This window comes from Aquarana catesbeiana, linkage group LG13 (assembly GCF_042186555.1).
Source record: "Aquarana catesbeiana isolate 2022-GZ linkage group LG13, ASM4218655v1, whole genome shotgun sequence".
NCBI lineage: Eukaryota > Metazoa > Chordata > Amphibia > Anura > Ranidae > Aquarana > Aquarana catesbeiana.
Genome location: NC_133336.1, coordinates 207,116,502 through 207,129,665, shown reverse-complemented (window position 1 = coordinate 207,129,665; position 13,164 = coordinate 207,116,502). Strand labels below are relative to the sequence as shown.

Below are 13,164 nucleotides of genomic sequence, written 5' to 3'. Positions count from 1 at the left end.
CACATGCATGGTGCAATTGCTGTTTACATTTCACGCCAGACCAACGCTTGCGTTTGCCTTTGCGCGAGAGCAGGGGGGGACAGGGGTGCTTTTTTTTATTTCATTTTTTTTTATTATTTTTTTGCTTTTTTATCTTATTTTTAAACTGTTCCTTTCATTTTTTTTTTCATCATTTTTATTGTTATCTCAGGGAATGTAAATATCTCCTATGATAGCAATAGGTAGTGACTGGTACTCTTTTTTGAAAAAATTGGGGTCTATTAGACCCTAGATCTCTCCTCTGCCCTCAAAGCATCTGACCACACCAAGATCGGTGTGATAAAATGCTTTCCCAATTTCCCAATGCCGCTGTTTACATCCGGCGAAATCTAAGTCATGAAATGCTTGTAGCTTCCGGTTTCTTAGGACATAGAGATGTTTGGAGCCACTCTGGTCTCTGATCAGCTCTATGGTCAGCTGGCTGAATCACCGGCTGCATTTTCAAGTTCCCTGTTGAGACAGGAGAGCCAGAGAAAAACACGGAAGACAGTGGGGGGTGGGGGGGGGGCATTCCCTCCCACTGCTTGTAAAAGCAGTCTAGAGGCTAATTAGCCGCTAGGATTGCTTTTACATGAAAGCCGACCACTGACTGAAAAGAATGATACCAAGATGATACCTAAACCTGCAGGCATCATTCTGGTATAACCACTCAAAGTCGTGAATGGCGTACCTGAAGACAAAAAAATGGTTAGCAATAAAACACAGTAAACGGTAAAGTATTAAAAATTGCATACCTGAAAAGCAAACATGATAAAACATAATAACAATAAAACATTGCAGAATAGAATACAGTAAAAAAAGAGCAGAACAATAGAGAGAGAATAGAGAGAGAGAGAGAGAACAATAAAACGACAACTATTTTTTTTTATTTTATATATTTTTTTTTTACACTTTTTTTTGTAACTAACTTTTATAACTGTAACCGGTTCCAGGTTCGGGTCTCTCAAAATGCGATGGCTCTTGGGAGACCCTGTGAAAGTGTGCCTAGTCTGTGCAATGCTGTACCCTACGCTAATACTCAACTAGTGCATGGTAGCGTTCAAAACATTCACCAATGCAAAGACCAGGATTGTCAGGACAGGAGGGACAATAATAGCGGGTGTCACGCCTATATCCGCGCTTGCTGCAGACACAACATCTTTTTTGGGGGGTTCGTTGGGTAGGGGTACTCGGGAGGACATAAAGAAAATGCCTCTCATGCAGCCGACTGCATTTGGTTGGGGATGTGAATGGGGGAAGTACGGGCGCTGCAGAAGTGGTGGGTTCCCAATTAGGATTGGCGAATGCAGCAGGAAGGGCATGATGGGCACGACGGGCCTGTGTTTGTCTTCTTCTTGGTGGCAGCGGGACACTACTTGTGCTTGCCACCTCACCAGCTTGAACTGCACTTATGGGACTCGCCACGTCACCAAGTGTTACTGCAGTGCTGGTTTGACTACGACCGGGGTGTACTAGGCCGCTGGTGCTTGCCAGTTCACCAAAATGCTACCAATAAAACTGTTAGCGATCGCAGGGATCAGGCCTGACTCTGCGAACGCTGCAGTTATGCGTTTAGTGTTTTGTAAGTGACAGTGATCGATCGATACTGCACTTGGGTGGGCTGGGCTGGGCCGGGTGGAGGGGCAAAACGCAGGTGCTAGCAGGTATCTGGGCTGATCCCGCTAACACTGCATTTTTGGGAACCCTAAACTGCTGGGGACGCTAGTATAGATCTGATCGGATCAGATATTGATCCGTTCAGATACTATACCACTAAGGGAGGTGTACGGTGCGTGCGTGGGTGTTAGCGGTACTGGCGCTAACCTGACGCTGCCTGGGGCTGGTGCTTGCCAGTTCACCAAAATGCTATCAAAAAAACTGTTAGCGATCGCAGGGATCAGGCCTGACTCTGCGAATGCTGCAGTTATGCATTTAGTGTTTTGTAAGTGACAGTGATCGATCAATACTGCACTTGAGTGGGCTGGGCTGGGCTGGGCGGAGGGGCAAAACGCAGGTGCTAGCAGGTATCTGGGCTGATCCCGCTAGCACTGCATTTTTGGGAACCCTAAACTGCTGGGGACGCTAGTATAGATCTGATCGGATCAGATATTGTTCCGTTCAGATACTATACCACTAAGGGAGGCGTATGCTGCATGCGTGGGTGTTAGCGGTACTGGCGCTAATCTGACGCTGCCTGGGGCGACGCATATCACAGCCGGGCGATCAGGGGGCTAAACCTTTATTCGGTAAAAAACGGCGGGTGCCCTGACACTATAAAAAATAAACGAACTAACCAGCGTCACCCATAACGGTTATGCGGTGATCAGTGGTGAAAGGGTTAACTAGGGGGCAATCAAGGGGTTAAAACCTTTATTAGGTAGTATATGGGGGTCCCTGTCGCTATAAAACGCTGACAGCAAAAATAAATATTTACGTCCCTAACTAGCGTCACCAGTGACACTAATACAGCGATCAGAAAAATGATCGCTTAGTGACACTGGCGACAGGGGGTGATCAAGGGGTTAAAACTTTATTAGGGGAGGTTAGGGGGGTACCCTAGACCTAAAGGTGGCTAACCCTAACTTCCCTAACACACTAACTGTCACAAACTGACACCATTCAGTAATCGAAAAAAAAAAAAACTGCTTGGTGTCAGTGTGACGGGGGGAGGGGTAATCGGGGGGTGATCAGGGGGGGTCGGGGGTAAAGAGGGGTGTAATGTGTGCCTGGCATGTTCTACTGTGTGTGTGTGTTTGGTGCACTCACATTACAGTCTTCTCTCCTCGGCGTCGGAACGGAAACTGCCGAGCCGAGGAGAGATGACATCACATCCTCCGCTTCTGTTTACATTACAGAAGCCAAGGATGTCTGTCATTGTCCAGGAGCGATTGCAAGGGGGGAGCCACGAATGAGTGGCCTCCCCCTCACCTTTGATCGCCCATGACCTGAATCCGACCGCCGCTGGCACCGGGGGGGGGTCCTGTCGGACCCCCCACCCACGGGCAGGCAAGGACGTACATGTAAGCCCTTTTGCCTGCCCATGCCACTCTGCCGATGTACATCGTCGTGCGGTGGTCGTCAAGTGGATAAAGAAATCTACTGAGCTGGCCAGAACCACCTCTGGAGGGAGTCTATTCTACATTTTCACAGCTCTTACTGTAAAGAAACCTTTTCTTATTTGGAGATTAAATATTTTTTCCTCTAGACGTAAAGAGTGCCCCCTTGTCCCCTGTGATGACCTTAAAGTGAATAACTCAACACCAAGTTCACGATATGGACCACTTATATATTTGTACATGTTGATCATATCCCCCTTAATCTCCTCTTCTCAAGAGGGAATACATTCAGTTCCTCTAATCTTTCCTCATAGCTGAGCTCCTCCATGCCTCTTATCGGTTTGGATGCCCTTCTCTGCACTTTCTCCAGTTCCCCGATATCCTTTTTGAGAACTGGTGCCCAAAACTAAACTGCATATTCCAGATGAGGTCTTACTAATGATTTGTACAGGGGCAAAATTATATCTCTCTCTCTCTGGAGTCCATACCTCTCTTAACACAGGAAAGGACTTTGGTCGCTTTGGAGACCACAGCTTGGCATTGCATGCTATTATTGAGCTTATGATCTACCAAAACTCCCAGATCCTTCTCCACCATTGATTCCCCTAGTTGTACTCTCCCTAGCATGTATGTTCGATGCATGCATATTCCTAGCCTCCAAGTGCATAACTTTACATTTATCAACATTAAACCTCATTTGCCACTTAGTTGCCCAATTAGACATTGTGCATTGTGGTTGGCTTGTAAATTGGAGACATCCTGTAAGGACGTTATTCCACTGCATAGCTTGGTGTCATCTGCAAAGACTGAAATGGTACTTTTAATCCCCGACCCTATATCATTTATAAAGATATTAAAAAGTAAGGGTCCCAACACTGAACCTTGGGGTACACCACTGATAACCTTAGACCATTCAGAGTAAGAATCATTTACCACTAATCTCTGAATTCGGTCTTTTAGCCAGTTTTCTATACATTTACAAACTGATATTTCCAAGCCTGTAGACGTTACCTTACACATGAGCTGTGTGTGTGGAACTGTGTCAAACGCTTTTGCAAAATCCAAGTATACCATGTCCACAGCCACCCCTCTGTCCAAGTATACCATGTCCACAGCCACCCCTCTGTCCAAGTATACCACGTCCACAGCCACCCCTCTGTCCAAGTATACCACATCCACAGCCACCCCTCTGTCAAAGTATACCACGTCCACAGCCACCCCTCTGTCCAAGGTTTTTCTTACCTCCTCATAAAAAGAAATCAGATTTGTTTGACAACTTCTATCTTTCATGAATCCATGCTGTCTGTTGCTTAAAATATTTTTTCCAGCAAGAACTAATCTATGTGGTCTTTTATTAAACTCTGCAGTATCTTCCTGACTATAGAAGTTAAACTAACAGGTCTATAGTTACTTGGTAAAGACTTTGATCCCTTTTTAAATATGGGCACCACATTGCCCTACGCCAATCCAGTGATACCATTCCAGTCATTAACAAGTCCCTAACAATTAGAAACAATGGCCTTGAAATGACAGAGCTCAATTATCTTAAGGATCGGTGGGTGGATGTCATCTGGTTCAGGTGCTTTATCCAACTTTATTCTGTCTAAATATTTCTGGACCATATCACTTTTGAGCCATTGTTTACAGTGTTTTAATAAAGTTGAAGGTGAATGTGTTACAATTTGACTTCACCATAGTGGTCTATGATATGGCACCATGTAGACTTCACAATCATGGAACATCTTTGCTTTTGAACAACAAATATTCTAAATGTCCATTTGGACTACAATGTACTATATGAGCTCCAGTAATATGACAATGTTATCACAGCAATGATGGCTGTATGAATACATCATCCTCAATGTTACATTGTAGCTTTCCACATATTAAACTCTCCCATCCCTAACTCCATATACATATCAGACATGATACCCTCTTCCTATAGCTGTATATCACTTGGGGATGAGCAGCAAATTATGAACAGATTGATTTTGTAGTGAAATTTACAAACTTGTGTCATTCATTTTAAAAAGTTTTCTTTTGAAAGCTAAGAGCACAATTGGCTAATGTGTCCCACATGTCCTTTCTTGGTCTGTGATATTTATTGGATGTTGTGAAGTGTCTAAAGTTATTACAAAAATTAAAACAAACATCAAAATATAGATTTTGTTAATGTAAAAGGAATTATCTTGCAGATGTGATGATTAGATGCTGTAGAGGAGACATTGTGAATACAGACAGATGCTATAGACATGATGAATGACACAGTTGGGACGCATCTTTCATGTGCATAACATTTATTAAAAAAAATAAGGTGATTATAATATACATACAGCGGGACAAACTGGTAGAAGCAATTTCAGATCATTCTATTTTAGAATGGGGGGGGGGGCAGTTATTTACAAATATTTAGATGTTTAAATGTTTATGTACCATATGTAATAAAGTTTTGATATGGTGACACTGGGGGAGACCTGGGAACTCTTGGGCTGGGAAAAATACAACCAGCTGGTAGGGACAGATTTCTGTGAGCTGAAGAAAGTGTAAAATACAGGGTACCATTGTGTTGCAGTGATTGGTGGCCATGGTAAAAGGTGGGGGTTCTAAAGGACATGGCTTATTGTGACACAACACTTTATGTCCTTCACCTTCAGCTTCCCTTGTGGTTCTTGGCATTTAATCACATGAGATCTCAGAGCTGCAAATTAAGTTAATGATGGCTGACTTCCCCCTGCAGATGATGTGATCATAGGTGTTAACAGGGAGCAGGTAGCTCTATAATGCCTGGCATGGGTCACTGACCATGGGTCCCACTCTGACCAATGTCTGAATGGTAAAGAATAATCACTCAGAACCACCAGCCCAACATATCTTATAGTGTGTGTGCATCTCTTATCTGGGGAAGAGATGGTATCAGGATGCAGTATGGGAGGAAGGCAATCTGGTTGAGGCACTGTGATGCTTTGGGCAATGTTCTGCTGGGAAACCTTGGTTCTGCCATTCTTATGGATGTATTTGGACATGTACCACCTACCTAAACATTGCTGGTGATCGATAGGGATGGGCTGAACATCCCCCAGTTCGGTTTGCACCCAAACACCGTGAAAAGGCAAAAAATTTGTTCAACACGCAAGCACCGTTAAAGTCTATGGGACACGAATATGAAAAATCAAAAGTGCTCTTTTTAAAGGCTTATATGCAAGTTATTGCCATACAAAGTGTATAGGTACCTGGGTACTGCCGTAGGGGACATGTATCAATGCAAAAAAGTTTTTTTCAGGAGCAGTGATTTTAATAATGCTTAAAGTGAAACAATAACAATGAAATATTCCTTTAAATATCATGCCATTTCTGAAGGAAAATTTTTAATTCAAAATTGCTTGCGGCTGTAATGTATTGCAGACTCTTGGCAATATAGTCACAAATCAATGAAAAATATGGTATGGGTCCCCCCTAGTCCATACCAGGCCCTTTGGTTCCTTCGGTTCCCCCCTCCTGAACCATACCAGGCCACATGCCCTCAACATGGGGAGGGTGGGTGCTTTGGGGCAGGGGGCTCTGTGTCCCCCCACCACAAAGCACCTTGTTCCCATCAAGGTGGAGGGCTTATCAGAAACCCCAGATCCAGCCCCCCTATGTAAATGGGTATCGGGTACATTGTACCTCTACCCATTCACCAAAAAAGTGTTAAGCCAAAGCAGTTTTTGACAATTCCTTTTTTTTTTAAATAAAAAATAAAGTGTCCTGTGAGGTGAATCACGGCACCGACGGACCTGAAAAATAAAAAAAAACAACCAAACAGTTCTGCCCCCATGTGAGGCCTCCCAGCGACAGCTGTCTTTTCTATTTGACAGCTGTTATATAGGCAAGGGCAGGCCACCTGCTGACACATCACATGATGCCAAAGGGGACGGGATCACTCGGTTACATCACCGGGTAGCCCCTCCTATGCCTATATAAGAGCTGTCACAGCCAAGAGATGTCAGTCGCCGGGAGGCCTCCCATGGAGGCGGAGCTTTTTCTTTTTTTTTTTAAAGTTTTGGGACCATCGGGCACCGTGATTGACAATGGATTTACATTGTGGGACACTTTTTTTTAAATAAAGGAATTGTCAGAAAACTGTCTGCTGTGGTTTTTACGTTTTGACACTTTTTTTGGTGAATGGGTACAATGTACCTGATACCCATTCACATAGGGGGGGGGATCTGGGTGTCAGCTTGTTAAAGGGGGCTTCCAGAATCCGATAAGCCCCCCGCCTGCAGACCTGGACAAACACTGGCTAGGGACCCCAAAGTACCCTCCACATGTTGAGGGCAAGCGGCCTGCTATGGTTCAGGAGGAGGGGGTGCTCACTCGTCCCCTCCCTTTCCTGGCCTGCCAGGCTGCTTGCTCAGATAAGGGTTTGGTATGGATTTTGGGGGGACCCCACACCATTTTATTTTTACATTTTGGCATGGAATTCCCTTAAAATCCATGCCAGACCCAAAGGGCCTGGTATAGATTTTGGGGGGACCCCATGCAGTTTTTTTTTTAAATTGACGTGGCACAAACTTATAAATATGTGTGTGTGTGTATATATATATATATAAATAATAGACTGATCACACACTATATATATATATATATATATATATATATATATATATATATATATATATATAGTGGAAGAGCATTGCCCTGCCAGGGTCTAGAAGGAGGATGTGACCCAGAATTCTCAACCAGATGGGTTGAGGGGCTCCAGGGAGCATGTAACATGAAGAGGAAACTGGCCTTTCAGTTTTCTGAGTGTTTTTGGAAAGTCCACTTTGGGACCTGGAGCTCAGGGATTTCTGAGAGATCCGGGTGGGATGAAATCCCTTGTCCTGGGTCCTGATTTTGAGAACAGCCAGCATACTGATTGGTCAAGTGTGTGCTGGGCTTTTAGTAGTAACCTGACCATAGTTCTGGGCTCCACCCCGGCAGATAGGAAGTCTGAGTACCAGGAGTCAGGAGGGTTCCGCGTGGGAGCCAGAGCAGCAAGAGGCTGCTAGCTATATGCACCAAGGTGGTTGGTTGGTGAAACAGTCTGTCCAGGACAGACAAGGGCCTGAAGTGTAAGGCCAGAGCTGCAGTGCTGCAAGTGAGAGCCAACTAGGCTGAATGTAATTGTTTTGTTGATGGAAAAAGGAATGCTGAAAGCCCCTGTGAGGGAAACCTATGTTGTTTGCTGAAGTGCTTTTCTAAAAATGGGCAAACAAAGCCCTTAAAAAGAAGAACCAGCGAGTGGCGGTGTCCTGGAACCTCTACATTTCACGCTAGTCCTTTACACGTGGTGGAGAAGTGCTGTGGGCACAATCTGATATCCCTACAGTCAAGTAAGTTCATCTGTCATATGAACTGTGTTTTGATGCATGAGACTGCATAATCTGTGTGTGCAGGTGAGGAGAACCTGCAAGAGAAAGGTGACTAGCCTTAAAGAGACAGTGCTCCAATTTATTGCTGAAATGTGCAAAGTTTTTCTGGAGTGATTGTGAGTATGGGGCTGTCAAAGCTCCTAAAAAAAAAAAAAAAAAAAAAAAAAAAAAAGCAAGGATGGCTGAGATGATAGATGGAGCTCTGTGGCTGGAGGGGTTGTTACCGCCTGAACGAACCTCATACATGCCTGATCAGAGTTTGCCAAGGAGAAAAAAGGGCTGGGGTTGTCCCTAGCAACACTGGTGCAATGAGTGCACAGGTGACTATGAGTATGGAGAGTCTACCAAAGTCTGCATCTTTGTCTGGGAAACCATCACTCAGTGCAAGGAGTGAGCAGATGGGTGTTGTTGCCCGTGGCAACAAAAGAGAAATCTGTGCTGCTGACTTCATACAGCCTATGTTGCCTTTTGAACATATTGAAGACTTTTTGGGTGAGTTTGCAATAACTGCTTCCTACAGAGGATGGCCCAAAGGTCGCTGGGTTGAATTGGTGCAACTGTTTCTGACAGAGGAGTACCAAGAGGTGTACCGCTGGATGGGTCCTAAGCGAGATGATCGCGACAATTTCCTAGGAGTGATCAAATCTAGAGAGCGCTGGAAAAAGTCAATGGGGAGAACGTGGTCTCCCATATCAACGGGAGAAAGTGTGTTTGAGACGTGGCTCAAATTTTGAGTGCAGATGTTGGTGAAAAGGTGTCTGTTGTTGCCCCTGGCAACGCTCGTGCAAGCAAGCCAGCTATCAATGTGCAAAGTCCTAAGCTTACAAGAGAAGGCAATTGGGGAGGCCCTGTTAAGAACAAAGTGCTCTGTTTGTGGTGCAGTGAGTGGGGGCATGCAGTCTCCAAGTGCCCCTTTTCCCAGGCTCCAGTGCAAAGATACCTAGCAAAGCAAAGGTCTGAGAGTGCCAGGAGTGAGCAACAGGCGTACCAGAAGTGTGAGAGGAGTGCAGTTGCCCATATCAACACCTATGATGTCAGGTGGATGGACCACAAGACAAAGCTATTGCCTACAAAGGATCGTGGCAAGTTTAAAGCAACACCGCTTCATAGAGAACGAGAAGTCTACATATGTGGGAGAGCCAGCAAAGTGCAGTTGGGAGAGTGACATCTCCCTTAGCAACAGGAGAAAGTCACCAAGTACTATGCCAGGAATGTGGTCAGCTGGGGCATGGGATCTTTTCTTGTCCCAGCTTGTGGAATATGGCTGCTGATACTGTTGCTGGGCTTAACTCTTCGTCTGCAAGCCAGGATTCCTGTGTTAAAGTATTTGCAGTCACCCCTGCCAACAGAGAGGAAATTCCTGCTGTAATTTCATCCCGTGGCCACCAGAGGGAGTGTGGTGGTGGAAGTGCAGTACAAAAGAGTCAACGTACTCAAATGAACATGGCAAGTTCTGTTACACTGATGGGTAAGGCTGTTGAAGTCATGGGAAAGACTGAAGTGGAAGTGATCCCAGAGGGGAGATCCACTGTTGGTGCAGAAAAGGACTTGCCTCACTGCAGTGCCCTGTCCAGTGGGGAGGCAAGTGTCAAAATTGAATGTGATGATGTTAAACTTACTGAGGAGTATGATAATACTGTTATTGAGTTAACTAATGCTGATAATGTGATGCTTAATGAGGTAGGGTTGATCACTAAGCAGGGTATGCTATTCCCCTTAGCAACAGTATATAAGGCTGCAGAGGTGTCCCTAGAAACCTCAAGGGAGCTCTGTGTGTTGGAGCCAGAGGTTGCCCGGGACAACTGTGGTGCCACTCTGATGGATAAGAGGGTACTTGACCTTGGCGTTAATGTGTCAAATGGTAAAACTAATATATCTGAAATTACTTGTGTCAATAATGTTTTACTGCGGTCTGTCACTGCTGACAGCAAAAATCTTTGCGAGTTTAATGAAGCGCCACCCGAGCAAGTTGGTGAACTAATGGTATTGCAGCCTGCTATGTTTAAAAAAGTTTTGCCACAGGTTAGTATAAACAAAAGTGATATGTGCAATGTGTCTGCTGTGGAGACACTGTCCTGTGTCTCCTTTGGCAGGTGGAGCGGTACTGCGAAGTACCTCTGATGGGAGCACAGAGAAAATAGACTGGGACAAATGGGCAACAAGTCTGTTGGCTTTATTGAAAGAAGGCTCGGTGTGTAACAGTGGAGCGGGCACAATTTCTGCTGTGCTAAATGGAGGGACTGCAGAGCAGCTTTTGGACAAGGGCTCGCTTGCTGCTGTTGCAGAGGATATTCCTCAGGAGATGGAAGGGCCAAGAGAGATTGAGCACATAGCAGAGGTTGTGCCCACAACCCATAAAGGAGTTATTGGTGTGGTATACCAAACTAATGTTATCCATAGAGAAGACCAGGAACAGATCATTGACACTGAACCTGAGAGTTTTGTGGTGACCCCCACACCTGGCTGTGCTCTAGGAGAGCACCAGGTTATTGCGTTGGATACCTCCAGTGGGGAGGAAGCCCCTTTAAGAAGCACCACCTCCTATGGCATCAGTAAATTAGTCTTTCCACGTTCCAAGGAACATTAAGGACCCCAGGAAGGTCTTAAATGTAGAATCACAGTGCCTTTTTATGACAGATATGCTGAGAGAAATGTTAGAATGTTGGAGTGTACAGCCGGTGTATATTCTGCCATCCTCTCCTGCATTTGGAGAACTTATACCATGGGGTATGCATAAATGGAGCTGGATATTACATGCTGTTCTATCGCAATCTCTGCAATTTTGGAAGCATGTGATGCAATCATTGTTATTATGGAAAATTGTCCCACAGTGTGCTGGATTGCGTCATACAGAGGTTGTGCATGAGAGGCACTCTGGAGTACTGTTGGACAGGACAGAAATCTGTGCGGAAGTGCCAGAGGGCACAAGTACATGTGATGTGTTTGGGGCCATCAATCCAAAGGTTAAATTGGATTGTGAGGATCAGGTATCAGGACAGTTGCTGGAGGAGCTTCATGTGGCAGTGGAGTTGGTGGTTAGTGACATTGCCATGGTAGACAACCACTCCACTTTGTGCGATTCTCCATACACTCCCTTTAGAACACTGGTGAAAAGAGTTCTGATAAATGTGGCGATACTTCGGACAATAAGGAAAAGTGCAACACACTGGTAAATGTTTTGGTTACCATGGGTAATAACAAAAATAAGGGAAGACCTGATGGTCAAGGTGACATGGTTGCTCTTAATCTTAAAAAATACAGGAAGATGAATGGTATGACAGACACAGAAGAGGGAATAGGTGCAGTAGAATTGGGCCCCTACAGGTTCAAGGGTGTAATTCTGGGAAGGATTTCCAGGGGTCCAGGAACCTCCCAAGTTGCAAGAGTAAAATGTCTGAGGACACTGGCCCAAAGCTTAACAAGGTGTCATTAAAAGAGTTTAATTCCCAAATAAAAGTGCCCACACTTATGGCTAAAAAGGTGTTTTAAAAATGTGACCACTTTAGAAGTAAAGAGAAAAAGGTTGAGAAACAATATCCAAGTCCTTGGTAAGTCCCTTAGTGTGAAAGTGTTTGAAGGTGTGACCCCCAGGAAAATGGGCAGATGGCATTTTTGGAAGCGCACCCGTAAAGTCACTGGGGTGTCTTTGTAGTACCCAAGTTAGTGTAGCAGGGGGACATAGGGAAAGTCACCTGATAAGACCAGGTTTGGCCCATGGTGGTAACTGGCACAGAAGTGCCATTTTGAAGAGGTTTGGCTGTTGTGTTACGCCCCCTCCGGGGTAGAAACAGGGGGGAGGATGATATGTGGCAGAGCGTTGCCCTGCCAGGGTCTAGAAGGATGATGTGACCCAGAATTCTCAACCAGATGGGTTGGGGGGCTCCAGGGAGCATGTAACCTGAAGAGGAAATTGGCCTTTCAGTTTCCTCCAGTGTTTTTGTAAAGCCCACTTAGGGACCTGGAGCTCAGGGATTTCTGAGAGATCCAGGTGGGATGAAATCCCTAGTCCTGGGTCCTGATTTTGAGAACAGCCAGTATACTGATTGGTCAGGTGTGTGCTGGGCTTTTAGTAGTAACCTGACCATGGTTCTGGGCTTCACCCCGGCAGATAGGAAGTCTGAGTACCAGGAGTCAGGAGGGCTCCATGTGGGAGCCAGAGCAGCAAGAGGCTGCTAGCTATATGCACCCGCACTAAGGTGGTTGGTTGGTGAAACAGTCTGTACGGGACAGACAAGGACCTGGAGTGTAAGGCCAGAGCTGCAGTGCTGCAAGTGAGAGCCAACTAGGCTAAATGTCATTTTTTTGTTGATGGAAAAAGGAATGCTGAAAGCCCCTGTGAGGGAAACCTATGTTGTTTGCTGAACTTTCTTTTAAATAAAATGGGCAAACAAAGCCTTTAAAGAAGAACCAGCGAGTGGCGGTGTCCTTGAAACTGTACATTTGACGCTAGTCCTTTACTATATTTTTTATATATATATATATATATATATATATATATATATATATATATATATATATATATATATATATATATATATATATATATATATATATATATATATATATATATATATATATAAAATTACCTATTTATTAAGGGTGCACCGAATGGGTTTTTTGGTGCCGAAACCGATACCGAAAATGGAAAATACACTAGGCTAAAAACTGAAACCTATACCAAAAATGACCGATACTTA

At 44.7% G+C, this 13,164-nt stretch overlaps 1 protein-coding gene across 1 annotated transcript in view; it reads left to right on the top strand.

Annotated features, from left to right (window-relative positions):
* LOC141116658 (NACHT, LRR and PYD domains-containing protein 3-like) overlaps window positions 1-13,164 on the top strand; it is a 502,014-nt gene that overhangs the window by 69,182 nt on the left and 419,668 nt on the right. The window lies entirely within an intron of this gene.